Genomic DNA, 16,494 nt, shown 5'->3' on the forward strand with positions numbered 1-16,494 from the left:
TACGCCTTCCCTACATCCTGACGAGTGGTCTATGCTCGGACAACCTCCACCTGGTGCAAGTTCCTCAGTTTCTCAGAGCCAGAACCAGAGGGCGTTCCCTCAAGGTGCTCCCATCGGCCCTCTAGAATTCCTTGCCTCTTTCTATCCGAAGCATCCCCAACAACCTGATTTTTAGAAAGGCGGCCCAGACCTGCCTCTTTTTCTGACAGCTGTTTCCTCACCGATCCTCCTCTCTCTGCTCTAGCGATGGGACGTCTCTTTGCCGTCACAGCCATGCACTCTACAAATTACATTGTAAGAAGGTGGATATCTGACTATGGTTACCCCAAAACGTTTTTGAATTAGTTGGCCTGGGATCCTGCTATTCAGGGCCCCAGGATAATTGCTCTCTCCTTAAAATGGACTCCATGTACCTTAGGTACATACACAATTGGATCTGGTTCACCTTATTGGCCCCTGCAACAGTGCACCCCAGGTACCCAGGGTATAGGTGTACCCAAGGCCTACCAGGGGCTGCAGCATGAATTATGCCACCCCTGGCCTGGCCTCCATATTTGACACAACTGGCTGATCAATAAGATTGGGTAAGTTGGTGTAATCACCTCTTACTTAGATATAGTATACCTATATCTAACCTATCTGGACACATGTTAACCTATAAGCCACTCCTATGGAAGGCCTCAATAATCCTGACGGCAGCGTGCTTGGTTTCATGTGAGATGGTGCTCTGGCACGAGCTGAGCCCGTCTTCAGCTGTCGGGAACAACTCCCTTACCTGTTCCGAGATATTGCCATACCATATACTCTTCAGTGCATTATAATCCCTGCGGTTACTTGCTAACTTTGGTTTGGCTTTATCAAAACATGTCGAGTAAGGTGTCATACGAATTGGGATACTACCCCCTCGCCAATTCTGGTGAGGGGGGTAACATTCCACCCTTCTAGAGGGACACGACATGTACATAACCTGAACCCCGGTTTAAGTTAAACTCGAACCTCAGCATCACAAAATGGATGCTGCCACCACAGACACAATTCTGACCTCCTGCTGCTAGGAGTCCTTCCAGTGAGGGAGGCTTGGACAAAGGGTTTTCTGCCTTGGGAGGTGCGAGCACCACCCCAGACAGGATTTTGTGTATTGGGTAGGACAGGGCTAAATAGAATGAGACATGCCTGGGGCACACAAGGTGTCCCTGTGCATAAGCCAGTTCAAACCGGTGCTGGGGCTTTCCATCCCCAGTCCTGGTGCGGAGCTGGACAAAGGAAAGGGGGTGTAACCACCCCCCTTCCTGGTCCCACCCAGAGGAGGGACCTAGCAGGTGATCCGGCCCCCAGATTGAGAATAGGAGTAGGAGCTGTGTCCCGAGACTTCAGATCATTCTGAACTTGACTTGAAACTAAGAAGAAAACTGGACTTCGACATTCTGCTGCACAGATGACTGAATAGCATCTCCCTTGTGGCCAAGGAGTGATCACCCTGTGAATACAGGCACCATCCAGCAACTCGACGTCTGTTTTCCCGCCGCCTCCCGCCGGAGCGCGAGCCCAGAGCCCAACAAGACCCAGACACCCAGACATCTCAGAGCCCAATCCACAGTCCCTGGAAAGAAGAGACCTGTGGAGGCACCGAGAGACGTGGGACCGGCCATCTTGAAAGACTCACGAGAGCTGACTGCGTAGCACCCGAGGCACCCTCTATGCTGTGCTTTGGGGTTTGAGAAGCCCCACCACCGAGCAGCATCTGCACCGAAGATCAGCCCCCCAGCATCTCCATGATCTGCGTGGGGCCCTTTTGCATTTTGCCATTTGATGCGCCATCCCGGTTACTGGCCCGTTGGCTAGTGGCCATCTTGGCCACGAAATCCAAAATCTACACTACTGGTCTGCTTGCTCTAGACTGGCCCTCGCTCCTGTAAAAAGGAGCGCCCCCTCTGACCTTGCTGGTCAGAGTTAGAAGCTTGCATAGTTTCCTGCGTGGCTTGCATTAGCCAAGGCCTGTTTTCTCCGATCAAGAAGCTGACATAGCCATCAGCTAGAGTCTTTGTGGAACAGCTCATGACCGACGCCTGGACGTCCTCGACCTCTTTGTGTCCACGTGGCTGCAGAGACAATCTTCACCTTTTCGCCTGTTTGCACCCGACATCGCCTGGTTCCATCCTGGTTCCACGGTAGTCACTGGTTAGTGACTTTGAACATTGTACCCTCTGCTTTCAGGTCTTCACCTCTTCAGATCCACCCTTGGATCCACCGGAACTCTCCTCGACGACCCGCCTGCAGCATCTTCATCTACGGCTCCATAGACCAGCGCGACGAAACCCGACACACTTTGAGACATATGCACCTGCTTCCTGTGGGTAAGGTAACCCTGGCACTCCGGTGCTCTTGTGTAGCAATACACCTCTAGTGTCTATGTTCCAAGTTGCTAGGTTCAAGGTCATCCGGAAGGTTCCCTTTTCAGTAACTTTGTAACTTTTAGGCACCATTGACTTTGCGTTGGTGTATGCGTGTGCTTTAAGCCCTGCACCCGAGTCCCGCGGGCCTTTTCCGACTTAGTCACTGCTAGTCCCGATCAGCGCCAGCGATTCCATAGGCCCTAGGCCTACTTCCTTTTTCGATTGGTGGTACATATACCACTATTGAAGAAACTTCAGAAAGTTTTATATCTCTCAGATTGAAGCTGCAAAAAACTCCAACAAACAACTGTTTCAAGTAGTTAAGAAGCTAGCAGGACACCCTTCAGAGACTTCCCCTACTCCATCACAATCCCTGTGTTATTCCCTAGCAGACTACTTTTTTGAAAAAGTCAACACTATCCAGAATTTTCCACTAACGTTGAAACTAAAATACAGTCTACCTCTCCTAGGCGTTTAGACTATTGCCTAACGCAATTTAAGGAGGTGAATAAGCAATTTATCATCGAAATAATGGAAACTGTAAAATCAGGATCTACCTCTGATCCCTGTCCCCCCTCAGTCCTTGGTTCGGTTATTGAATTAACTGCCCCAGTGATCACTCAGATTTGTAATGCCATGTTTTTGGCAGGGACCTATCCGGATAAGTTAAAAAACACCTTTCTCAAACCTCTGTTAAAAAAACCTTATTTAAATGCTGAAGACCTTAAAAATTATAGGCCAATAGCTAGTTTACCATTTCTAGCCAAAGTCACTGAGAAGGTCATGAAGCGGCAGCTCTCTGAATTTATAGAGGAGCATCATCTGCTGGATGATACGCAGTTCGAGTTCCGTAAGTCACACGGCACCGAAACAGCACTTATTAAAGCCACTGAAGATATAAGGATCATCAGAGATCAAGGAGGTACTGCCCTGCTTGTATTGTTGGACCTTTCAGCGGCATTCGACACGGTCGATCATTCCACCCTGATCGACCGTGTCTGGTCCATAGGCATACAAGATAGAGCATTAGATCTGCTCTCGTCTTTTCTTACGAATAGGACTCAGACGGTGACATTGGGCCCCTTTCTCTCTACACAACTGACGCTACCGTGTAGAGTACCGCAAGGCTCATCCCTCAGCCCGACACTCTTTATTATCTACGTGTCAGACCTAGCAAGAGTTATCTAAGCTTATGGGATGAGCCTTACATCTTATGCGGACGACACTCAGTTGGTGTTGGCAGTATCTGATGACGGAGAAAAGGTGGCAGAATGTTTTCAAGAAGGAATGTTGGCCATCAGTAATTGGATGGCCAGCAACTGCTTGAAACTGAACTCCGAAAAAACGGAGGTTATCATTTTTGGAAAGCTCTCCCCACAATGGTCCGACTCATGGTGGTCTTCACCACTGGGTACTTTACCCAGTCCGGTACATAAGGCCAGGAATTTAGGAGTCATATTTGACGACAGTTTGAATTTTTTATCTCATACTAACCAAGTAGTTTCTACTGCTTTTTATAAACTCAAATTGATTAAAAAACTGATTCCCTATCTTCCTGAGACTGCAGGAAAAACGTTGGTCAGCACTTTGGTGATGTCCTCCTTGGATTATTGTAATGGGCTGTTTGCCAATGCACAATGTAGGGTAATTAATAAATTGCAAACAGTCCAGAATGCTGCCGCTAGATTGTTATCAGGGACCTCCAAATTTAAACCCATAACCCATGTCATCAGGAAGTACCACTGGTTAACGGTCAAGAACCGGGTTAAACTAAAAACTCTATGTTTAGCATTCAAAGCTGCACATCAACTGGGCCCTCAGTTCCTGAAAGATCACCTATCTTTCTACTGTCCCAACAGGCAACTTTGCTCAATGACTGCCTTTCAGCTACAGGTCCCAAGAGTAAAGACAGTATCTTGGGGAGACCGCCGTTTTGCAGTTACAGCGGCTAGACTGTGGAACGCTCTGCCTCTACAGATTTGTTCAAGCCAGACATTACTGCATTTCCGCAAGTTGATAAAAACATGGCTGTTTAACCAATAAGCGGTTGCTCTCCTGTAAGCTGAAGTGTATTATGGTCATCTATCCCTCAGCTAGCTCGTGATCCTGCTCAGTCCATAGCGCCGAGACGCCCAAGGGCATTTGTTGCGCTCTACAAGTTTCAAAAATAAATAAATAAATAAATATTTTAGTATATGGTTTAGGTGGCCCCTAGGGCTCATCCATATTGTGCAGCTTTTGTATATTTAAACTGTGTTTTGTTTTTACGCATTTGCTTCTGTGCTCATAACGAGTATAGGGGATACTTGTAGTAAATAAATATATATATATTTTCAATATAGATCTGTGTGGTGTCCTTTCATTTGGTATTCAAGGGGATTTTGTATGGTAAAACAGCTTGCTTCTCATGCCCTTACAGAGTTTATCCTAAGACTGCTTTGTCCACGCTACTAGGATAGCTGGTCTATAAGGTTGACTTACAACCAATCATCATAAGGGTTGCTTGGCATGGTACAAGGTGATCACTAGAACTAGTGAGCATCATATACCAGGCCAACTTCTCACATTGGTGAGCAGCGGTTAGGATTTTAGCTTGCTGTTGTTTTACCATTACAATCTTTGAGAGTATCATTTGAAAGATCATACAGGTACCTGCTAGGTACATATAAAACAAGACCAGTATACTTAAGTTCTACTGAACTTAGTTGTTGTAGAGGATAGGGAGTAGCACACCCTGACTACAACTACTAGATAGGTTTAGTAGGTAAACACCAGTGTAGGTAAATTGCAACATATCCACCCACACTAGAGCAATGTCTGGAGCAGAGGGGTCCACTGGACCTGCCGCTGTTGAGAGTGACCCTCCAAAGGCACCATCCAAATTTGCTATGTTAAACTTTAGAGAACTGGGGCAGTTCTGTACCTTAAGAGGTCTCAAGACGGGTCCAACCCCTACCACAGACCACCTCAGAGAGCTTTTAGACCAGCCTGAAGCTCTAAAGACCTCTAAAGCAGACCCCAAAGGGAATGTAGAAGGAGGCTCTCCCACTGAAGATGATAATACTGATGCCCCTGTCCCTGTTGTCCAGATAGATGGGGAAGACCAAGTCACTGGAGATACTCAGCCTGAGGAAGAGGAGTAGGAAGAAGAGACAGAAGAGGAGAGCAGTGATTCTGATGATGGCAGAAATAGTCAGGTGCCGGCCAAAAGGCTTAGCCAGGCTAACCTAAGCCTATTTGGGACTGAGTCTGGGTTAAACCCACTCAGACCCCCAAGTGGACTTAACCAAGAGCAAAGGAGGAGGAGGAATCACTCAGGTGAATCCAACAGCTCCTAAGCTTCTAGAGGTTCTCATGGCCACTCCAAAAGGAGGAAGACAACCCCTCAGAGGAGGGAACATGAGGCCAACATGAGAGAGGCTGAGCTTAGGATCCAGAAGCGAGAATTAGAAGTTGCCCTGGCCCAAGAGAAACTTGCTAGAGCAAGACAGCCTAGAGAGGGTGGATTAGGATCCACTGGTGGCAGCACTATCCCTAAGGATAAAGACAGGTCCTATGACAATAGAAACCTGAGTAAGATTGTGCCCCCCTACAAAGCTGGAGATGACATCCACAAATAGATGACTGCACTTGAGAGAGCCTGCAGAGTACAGCAAATCCCTCAGGAGCAGTGGGCAGCAATCTTGTGGCTCTCCTTTGAAGGTAGAGGCCGAGACAGACTCCTCACAGTTAGTGATGGGGATTCTAGAAACTACCTGGTCCTGAAGAGTGATCTGATAGATGGGTTAGGCTTAACCACTGAAAAGTACAGGTTAATGTTCAGAGAGACCCAGAATACACAGACTCAGGACTGGTCTGAATTTGTTGAATGTGCCACTAAGGCTCTGGAGGGCTGGTTGCTGGGAAGTAAGGTTACAGACTATACAGGATTGTATAATTTGATGATGAGAGAGCAAATCTTAAATAATTGTCAAAACCAGCTTCTACTTCAGCACCTGGTGGACTCTGATCTGACCTCTCCACAAGAATTGGGTAAGAGGGCAGACAAATGGGTCAGAACCAGGATCAGGCCTAAGAACCAGGGTGGTGACCGAAAGAAAGAGACTACCAAGCCTCAAGAGAAAGGTGGGGATAAATCCAAAGAGAAGACTTCCCCAGGGCCCCAAAACTCCAAGGAAGGGGTGGGTCCCAGAAGAAACCCTATTGCCATACCTGCAAACAGGTAGGCCATTGGAAAACTGACAGCAGTTGCCCAAAGGCCAACAATAAGGAGAATATACCTCCAAGTAAAGCTCCAATACCTCCTGTCACTGTTAGCAGTGGTCCCCAGGTGGTGGGAGCACCCCCAAGAATTTGGGTGGGTTTACTTTTGGAACACAGATGGACTCTGGCCTAACCAGGTCCCCAACTGATCTTGTCTGTGAAACTGGCATGGGGTTTGCCAATTTCACAGCTTGCCCAAACACTTTGAGCAAGTATAGACAGGAACCCCTCATTAATGGTCTGAAAGTTGAGGCCTTTAGAGACACAGGGGCTAGCATCACCATGGTGACTGAGAGCTTAGTCCCCTAAGGCAACTTTTACCTGGTGCCACATACCAGGTGACAAACATTGATGGAGTTCAGAAAAATCACCCCATAGCAGTGGTGAATCTTAGCTGGGGAAGTGTCACCGGCCCTAAGAGAGTGGCAGTGTCCCCAAACTTGCCTGTAGATTGTCTACTGGGGAATTATTTGGAAATCTCGGCCTGGGTGGAGGATGAACAGAAAACCCATTCTAAAATGGTAAATCTCCATGGAAAGGTTAGTGGGGCTGTGATGGCCACAGCCCCAATCCAAGATGTCCTTCCTGAAAAGGTTGGTAGGGCTGTGCAAGTCTCAGCCCCGTCTCAAACAGATTTTTTCCCTGAACAATTTAGCAGAGCTGTTATGATAACAGCTCATACCCAAACTGAGTCTTCTCCTGAAAAGGTTGGTGGGGCTGTGATGGCCACAGCCCAAACTCAAACTGATTCATGTGTTGTGAAGCCTGAAACAATGGATCACTCCAACACAAACAGAGAGCATTGAGGAGGAAGAGAAATCTCCCTCCCACCAGACTTTAGGAAAGGATCAGCCTCAGGGAACTGATCTTACCCCTGATGAAGGAACTGCCCCAGAGGTGGTTAGGCCTAGCCTGACAGAGCCCCTGATGTCAGTGGACCCTTCTCAGGTGGGACCCAGTCTGGAGCAGGTAACCTGCCCCTCTCTACCTTGCCTTACTCAGCCCAGGGCTGCAGAGGACAAGAAGGACAGTGAGCCCCAAAGGGCCCCCTGTCAAATAAAGCACCCCCATCAGCAGATTAGGTGCATCGAAGCTAGCAGCCCTAGCCAGGTGAAAACTTTAAAAACTCCTGAGGGATCCCCCTTAAAATTAGTTAGGGACCTCTCACAGATGGATATTGTTGGGCACAGCCAAACCTGGGACCCAGAGGGCCCAAACCTGAACTGTCCCTCCAGTAAGCCAACCAAAGGGACCCAGCCTCCAGCTTTAGGTAGCCAGAGGTTGACCCTGAGAGCACAGTGCAACTCAGTCAAAGAAAGAAAGGCCTACATGGTGGAGAGTGATTGGAGGAAGCTGAGTCCTACAGAGGAATCTCACTTCAGTACTCCATCTCAACACCAGCCTTTGGCTTTGCCAAGACACACCACAGGTAGAGATTCCCTATGGTGGAGACCCTCAGATACCCTTAGCGTGAGGGATTGCTTAGTGGTCCATGAGACAGGGGGTAACCAAGCCAGTACTGGTACTTCCTTATATGGCCACTCAGGCAATATAGGCTTACCTGGTCAAGGATAGCCTTATCTCCTTTCGTTTGGGGGGAGGGTTGTGTAGGAAGGTGGATATCTGACTATGGTTACCCCCAAACATTTTGCCTGGTGTTTAGCTGGTTTTTGACTTAGTTGGCCTGGGATCCTGCTATTCAGGGCCCCAGGCTAATTGCTCTCTCCTTAAAATGGACTCCATGTACCTTAGGTACATACACAATTGGATCTGGTTTACCTTATAGGCCCCTGTAACAGTGTACCCCAGGTACCCAGGGCATAGGTGTACCCAAGGCCTACCAGGGCCTACAGCATGTATTATGCCACCCCTGGCGTGGCCTCCATATTTGACACAACTGGCTGATCAATCAGCTGGGGTAAGTTGCTGTAATCACCTCTTACTTAGATATAGTATACCTATATCTAACCTATCTGGACACATGTTAACCTATAAGCCACTCCTATGGAAGGCCTCGATAATCCTAGAGGCAGAGAGCTTGGTTTCATGTGAGATGGTGCTCTGGCACGAGCTGAGTCCGTCTGCAACTGTCGGGAACAACTCCCTTACCTGTTCCGGGATATTGCCATACCATATACTCTTAAGTGCATTATAATCCTCGCGGTTACTTGCTAACTTTGGTTTGGCTTTATCAAAACATGTCGAGTAAGGGGTCATACAAATTGGGATACTACCCCCTTGCCAATTCTGGCAATGGGGGTAGCATTCCACCCTTCTAGAGGGACACGACATGTACATAACCTGAACCCCGGTTAAAGTTAAACTCGAGCCTCAGCATCATAAAATGGATGCTGCCACCACAGACACAAGTCTGACCTCCTTCTGCTGGGAGTCCTTCCAGCAAGGGAGGCTTGGACAAAGGGTTTCCTGCCTTGAGAGGTGCGAGCACCACCCCAGACAGGATTTTGTGTGTTGGGTAGGACAGGGCTGAATAGAATGAGACATGCCTGGGGCACACAAGGTGTCCTCGTGCATAAGCCAGTCCAAACTGGTGCTGGGGCTTTCCAGCCCCAGTCCTGGCACGGAGCTGGACAAAGGAAAGGGGGTGTAACCACCCCCCTTCCTGGTCCCACCCAGAGGAGGGACCTAGCAGGTGATCCGGCCCCCAGATTGAGAATAAGAGTAGGAGCTGTGTCCCAAGACTTCAGATCATCCTGAACTCGACTTGAAACTAAGAAGAAAACTGGACTTCGACATTCTGCTGCACAGATGACTGAAGAGCATCTCCCTTGTGGCCAAGGAGTGACCACCCTGTGAATACAGGCACCATCCAGCAACGCGATGTTTGCTTTGCCGCCGCCTCCCGCCGGAGCCCGAGCCCACAGCCCAACAAGACCCAGACTCCCAGACATCTCAGAGCCCGATCCACAGTCCCTGAAAAGAAGAGACCCGTGGAGGCACCGAGAGACGTGGGACCGGCCATCTTGAAAGACTCACGAGAAGCTGACTGCCCAGCACCCAAGGCACCCTTGATGCTGTGCTTTGGAGTTTGAGAAGCCCCACCAAATAGCAGCATCTGCACCGAAGATCAGCCCCCCAGCATCTCCACGATCTGCGTGGGGCCCTTTTGCATTTTGCCACTCGACGCACCATCCCGGTTACTGGCCCGTTGGCTAGTGGCCATCTTGGCAACGAAATCTGAAATCTACACTGCTGGTCTGGTTGCTCCAGACTGGCCCTCGCTCCTGTAAAAAGGACCTTGCTGGTCAGAGTGAGAAGCTTGCATCATTTCCTGCGTGGCTTGCATTAGCCAAGGCCTGTTTGCTCCGATCAAGAAGCCGACACCGCCATCAGCTAGAGCCTTTGTGGTACAGCTCATGACAGACACCTGGACATCCTAGACTTCTTCGTGTGCACGTGGCTGCAGAGACAATCTTCACCTTTTCCCCTGTTTGCACCCGACATCGTCTAGTTCCATCCTGGTTCCACGGTAGTCACTGGCTAGTGACTTTGAACATTGTCCCCTCTGCTTTCAGGTCTTCACCTCTTCAGATCCACCCTTGGATCCACCGGAACGCTCCTCGTCGACCCGCCTGCAGGATCTTTATCTACAGGCTCCATAGACCAGTGCGACGAAACCCAACACACTTTGAGACATATGCACCCGCTTCCTGTGGGTGAGGTAACCCTGGCACTCCGGTACTCCTGTGTAGCAATAAACCTCTAGTGTCTATGTTCCAAGTTGCTAGGTTCTAGGTCATCCGGAAAGTTTACTTTTCAGTAACTTTTGCCTAGATGCATCAAGGGTTTTGCATTCGCAAACGATGCGAATCGCAAAATTCGGCTGTTTGCGTATGCAAATCCCGTTTTTGGGATGCATCAAGCATTTTGGTATTTTCGCAATTTTAGAAATTTCAATTTCATTAATGCAATGCATGATTACTTTAGAATTGCGAATTCGCAATTTGGAAGGGGTAAATTAGCATGAAGTTGAACTTCATGCTAATTTATAGAACCCTTTCAAACATGCACTAGTTGCATATTTGAAAGTTTTAATTTACACACACACATGTCCTTGGGTCATGTGTGCGTGTAAATTGCACTTACAGTTCAATTTCAGGGGTGCAGGGAGGGATTCTTTGAACCCCCCCTGCATCCTTCAAATTGAATTCACATTTTGCGAATCGCAATTTGAAATTTGCAAAATGTGAATGCCTTCCCATTGATTCCTATGGGCCTTTTGGCCCATAGGAATCAATGGGAAGGGTTTTCCTTAATTGCGATTCGCAAATTGTGAATCGAAATTAAGGAAAATTACCGAATCGCAAAATAATTTGTGATTTTTTGATGCATAGCATTTTGCGATTTCTTAATTGCGATTCCTTAATTTTCGCAATTAAGAAATCGCAAAATGTTATAATGATGCATCTAGGGGTTTGCAACTTTTACGCACCATTGACTTTGCATTGGTGTATGCGTGTGCTTTAAGCGCTGCACCCGAGTCCCACGGGCCTTTCCCGACGTAGTCACTGCTAGTCCCGATCAGCTCCAGCGATTCCCCAGGCCCTAGGCCTACACCCTTTTCGATTGGTGGTACTTATACCACTATTTCAGTATATAGTTTAGGTGGCCCCTAGGGCTCATCCATATTGTGCAGCTTTTGTATATTTAAACTGTGTTTTGTTTTAATGCATTTGCATCTGTGCTCATAAAGAGTATAGGGGATACTTGTAGTAAATAAATATGTATATATATTTTCAATATATATCTGTGTGGTGTCCTTTCATTTGGTATTCAAGGGGATTGTGTATGGTAAAACAGCTTGCTTCACATGCCTTTACAGAGTTTAGCCTAAGACTGCTTTGTCCACGCTACTAGGATAGCTGGTCTATAAAGTTGACTTACAACCAATCATCATAAGGGATGCTTGGCATGGTACAATGTGATCACTAGAACTAGTGAGCATCATATACCAGGCCAACTTCTCACATACATAACAAACATAACATCTACCACAGACAGTTGAGAGAATCAAAGAACGAGACCTTAGCTTCACACAACGAGTCAAGCTCCAATAACAGCGCAGAACTCTTAAACATCGTTGAAGAATTCTCCAACCCCTCAGCTGCAAAAAACAACATCACCCCCTCACAAGAAGTCTTATGGCAACCTTTCAAACATCTCTCATAATAAGATTGCCATCATCTACAGATACTTCAAACCCCAGCCCATTGCCACAGACTTCTTCAAGCAACACAACAACCTCACTACCACCATAGACATTAGACTAACCAAATGAATAGACAGCTCACCCCACAGACCATCCCCTCCATGATGAACTCGATCCACTCAGGGGCCCACACTAACCCATGACCTCACCACATCTTCAACCTAGGAGAAGCCAGAATCAGCCATGTACTTACCACCTTGTTAAATATCTCATGAGCCACTGCCGCTTTCCCTGAGGACTAAAAACACACAGAAGTTAATCCCTACCAATGAAACCATTAGCAAACCCCAGCAAACTCAACAACTACAGACTAATCTTCCTGCCCCCTTTCCTGGCCAGAATATTTAAAAAAGCCATCAACCAACAACTCTCCTCAGATCTGGAATGGAACCTCCCACTCAATTCCTCACAATCTGGATACCGCCACAACCACAGCACTGTGACAACCCTACCGTGGCTGCTGACGACATCCAAGGCCTACTTGACTGGGAAACAACCTTTACAACACAGTCATTACATCGCACTACACTTACAATGCAGTCATTACATCGCAAAATCCTTTACAACGCATGTCACTACAATGCAGGCATTACAACGCATACCATTAAAACTCATAGTACCCCTACACTATCCAACACTTACCCTACTGTTGCACCCCCTGGAGTTAGAATAGTAATTTTAACCCATACACTATCCAACACTTACCCTACTGTTTCACCCCTTAGAATAGTAATATTTACCCCTATACTATCCAATACTTACCTTAAATGCAATGTAATGATATGCCTTGTAAAGGTAGTATGCGATGTAATGGTAGTTTTTTAAATATGCGATTTAGTGTCATGCGATGTAATGGAATGCATTGTAGTGGATGTTGTGATGTAAAAATTGCGTTGTAAGTGGATGCGTTGTAAATGTATGCGTTGTAATGTAATGTTGACTGAGTACAGACTACGACTCTGATCCTCCTAGACCTCTTGAATGTATTCAATTTGATCTCCAAACATACACACATCACAAGGGTGTACAATAAAGGCATCCAAGGAGCAACTCTTAGATGGATCTTCTGGTTACGCACTGGAAGAATGAAAAAAGTCTGCCTTTCCCCGGCACCTCCGAATCAAAGGAAATCTTCTGTGGAGTACTCCAAGGATCCTTGCTCAGCTCCACCCTCTTTAACCGATATGACACATTTGGCTGGCATTGCCAAAACCCACAAACTCAATACTTCCTGGTGGCCCTCAAAACTTGGGCCTACCCCCACTGACCAAGCTAGAAACATAGGCATTACTCTGGACAACAACCTACTGTCAACTACATCTCCTCCGCCTGTTTCTTCATCCTTTGCATGCTTTGCAAGATATTCAAATGGCTACACCAAAGCTCAAGACTCACCATCACCAAGGCCCTCATCTCCATCCGACGGAACTATGGCAATGCTCTCTATGCAGGGATCGCACCTCACCCCTTCTGATGGCTACAGACCATACAGAATGCTGCAGTCAGGCTTGTCCCTGACCTTGCAAGGCCAACCCATATCACCCCTTACCTCAGGGAACTCCACTGGCTCCCTGTACAGAAAAGATGCCAGTTCAAACTCCTGACCCATGCATACAAGACCCTACACAACTGTGGACCCGCCTACTTAAACCACCGCCTGAACTTCCATCAGCTCACCAGACACTTCAGTTCCATTTGTGTCCCTTTCTCTAACCCTCACCCCCGCATTTGATGTAGCAGATGCGAGGTCCCTCCTTCTCCTACCTGGCAGCGAAGACATGGACCGATCTACACTTTCATCTATGGACCTCCCCATCTCTTCAAGAGTTCCAAAAGTCCCAAACACCTGGCTATTCGGCTAATCAACTGGACTCTGCCAGTGCCTGGATACCCTTGCGGGTAACAAATAATGCTCTACAAGTTTACTGATTGATTGTCTTCAGGTGAGAGGTGGTAGCTGGTACTTCAGCCACTTCACCACACAGAACACCTTTTCTACCACATTCACTTCTGAAAAACTGTCACCTTCTAAGCTGTCTGCTATGCCAGTAGCTGCTTACTGATGTCTATGCTGCGTTTCTTGACAGTATACATTACAGCTACATTGCTTGTTTGCTTGGGATTTTGGTGACATATGGCTCCTTGGTAAGTAACAACATCTCACACTTGGAGATACATATGCATCTGGGGGATGGCATCTCGAACATACTCATTAATCATTACAAAACAATATACACATTCTACTATGACGGCATGTATGAAGACATGATGTATTACATATAATACATTTCATTTGGTTTTGTTACAGGTGATGCTGGGTATGCTGTAACCCCCCATATCCTCACAATCTACAGACATTAAATTATATAACCCAAATAGGTACAATAGAACCCACATATTTACATGAGCCTTTGCAGAATGCACTTTGTGGATCCTTAAGTTCTGATTCAGATGCCTTCGACCGTACAGAGATGGCGCTGCTGGTGTACTCCCCAGATGCAAGATTGCTGTGGAGTATTGTGTGTTGCAAAATGTCACCATGTAAAGGGCTTACACAAAAATCTTGACCATGATCTGCGGCGACATCCAAGCAAGGGTTGGTTGGGTACAGAATAAAGGCAGCGTATACTGGTGCAGGATGGACTTTTTAACAATTGTTTTTCTCGGGCTGCTAAATTTGTTTCTACATTTATGTGGTTAGAATGTCTTTTGTTATTGATGAATGTTGGACTTCCACACAGGCCATATTTACCATCCTGAGGCAACTCTGTTTAATTTACATAATGTCATATACAAATATGCTATGCTCTAGGTAATAATACATTATCACTTAATTTTCTAAAATATTCAAGCACTTTTCATTTACAACATGTAAGTTCAAGAGTACTCTCATGCTCTAGAAATATAAATATTACAAAACATACTTTTGACATATATATTACATACACAACTTCTGTGACAGTTATTGGGATGCTCTAAATATTTGGGGTTTCTCTACGTACAACGGTCGTCCTACTGCATGGTGATGTTTCTGCTTTGTATGTGGATCATTCCTTCCTGTATGCGGATATCTCTGGACATGGAGTGAGATCTCAATCTACCACAACACACAGGAAATTACGTACAGGAGAAGAAAGTCAGCTATTATTCTGTGGTCATTCTGATCCATCCTTTCAATACAATAGAATCCTCCTCCATTCTGATGCTCCTTTCATCAAAAGAACCCCCAACATGATTAAGAGACAAGAGGACTGATGGAGAGTCATTTGTAAGCAGGTCCTTCAAAGGTATCCTCAACTTTATGTATCCAGAGACTCAGTTGGGCAATGCAGAGTATGTCTACATTTGGAGGAACATCAGCATGCACACCAATGCAGTGGGTGTCTGCATCCAGTGGGAGATTCTTGGTATCTTGCATGACACCATTGCACAGGAGGAACCTTAGAACAGTCTTGCCAACCCTCTATGCACAGCTGTAAGAGTTCAAGCAGCAGACAGGCGCTACATTTGCTATTTGTATAATCACTTAAGAGAAGAGCCAGGAAGGTTTTAGAAAGGTGTTCAGTCTGAGCTTTGTTCTAACATTCTAGTGCTATATTTGTGTTAGGAAAAAAATGAAAGATAAATGTTAGAAATGGGGGTCTCTAGTTGGCAGAGGTAGGTACCTTTGTCCAAGTAGGGGCCCTTCTTCCTAGTCAGGGTAAGGGGGATACACTTTTAACACAACCCTGCTCACCCCCTTGGTAGCTTGGACGAGCAGACAGGCTTATCACAGAGGTAGTGTGTAAAGCATTTGTGAACATATACTGTAATACAGTGAAAACACTACAAATGGACACCACACCAGTTTAGAAAAATAAGTAATCTTTATCTAAACAATAACAAGACCAAAAGACAAAAATCCACAATACAGCTATCCAGACATCCTTAAAAATAGGTTATTCACTCAAAAAAGTTCCCAAAATGAAATCCCAAAGTACGGCGCCATCCGCGAAGTGCGCAGCGTCAGGCGTGGAGTCAAGCAGACCCCAAAAGAACAGTACCTTGGAAACTATGAAAGCAAAGACGGTGCACAGCATCTGGGAGGTGATGCTTGATTGGCACTAGGCGGCGTTGGTTACTTACGACCCCAGAAGAGGTGAAGCCTCGGTTCCTTACTGCGATGCAGGGGAGGTGCGACGTCGGTTCTTTACTGTGTCAGGGAGGTGATGTCACTGTGGTGGCGAGGCATTGGTTTCTACTGACAGTGCGGTGTTGATGGATTCGGAAGTCACCTACGTCAAGTGTTGGCTCTGCGTTAATGAAGCACCAGCGTCAGTCACTCTGTTGTTCAGGAGTCAGGGTGGGAGAGAGGGTTATACCATCCACTGACCCATTGTGTTCCTTCGCAGACAGGAGGTCAGGAAGAGGCTCAGCCTCCACCTCCTTTACAGCATCTGTTGCTAGGAGCACGTCCACTTCGGACCTCTCCAAGTGGTACTTAAGGCCGATCACATGCAGGATCCGCAAAAGGTTCCTTGGAAACTGCAGTCCATCATGTAGGTGACTTTACCCTTACACTCCACCACCTCAAATGGCCCTGTCCACATATTCTTGAGTGCACAAGGC

This window comes from Lissotriton vulgaris, chromosome 6 (genome assembly GCF_964263255.1).
Source record: "Lissotriton vulgaris chromosome 6, aLisVul1.2, whole genome shotgun sequence".
In the NCBI taxonomy this organism is placed as follows: domain Eukaryota; kingdom Metazoa; phylum Chordata; class Amphibia; order Caudata; family Salamandridae; genus Lissotriton; species Lissotriton vulgaris.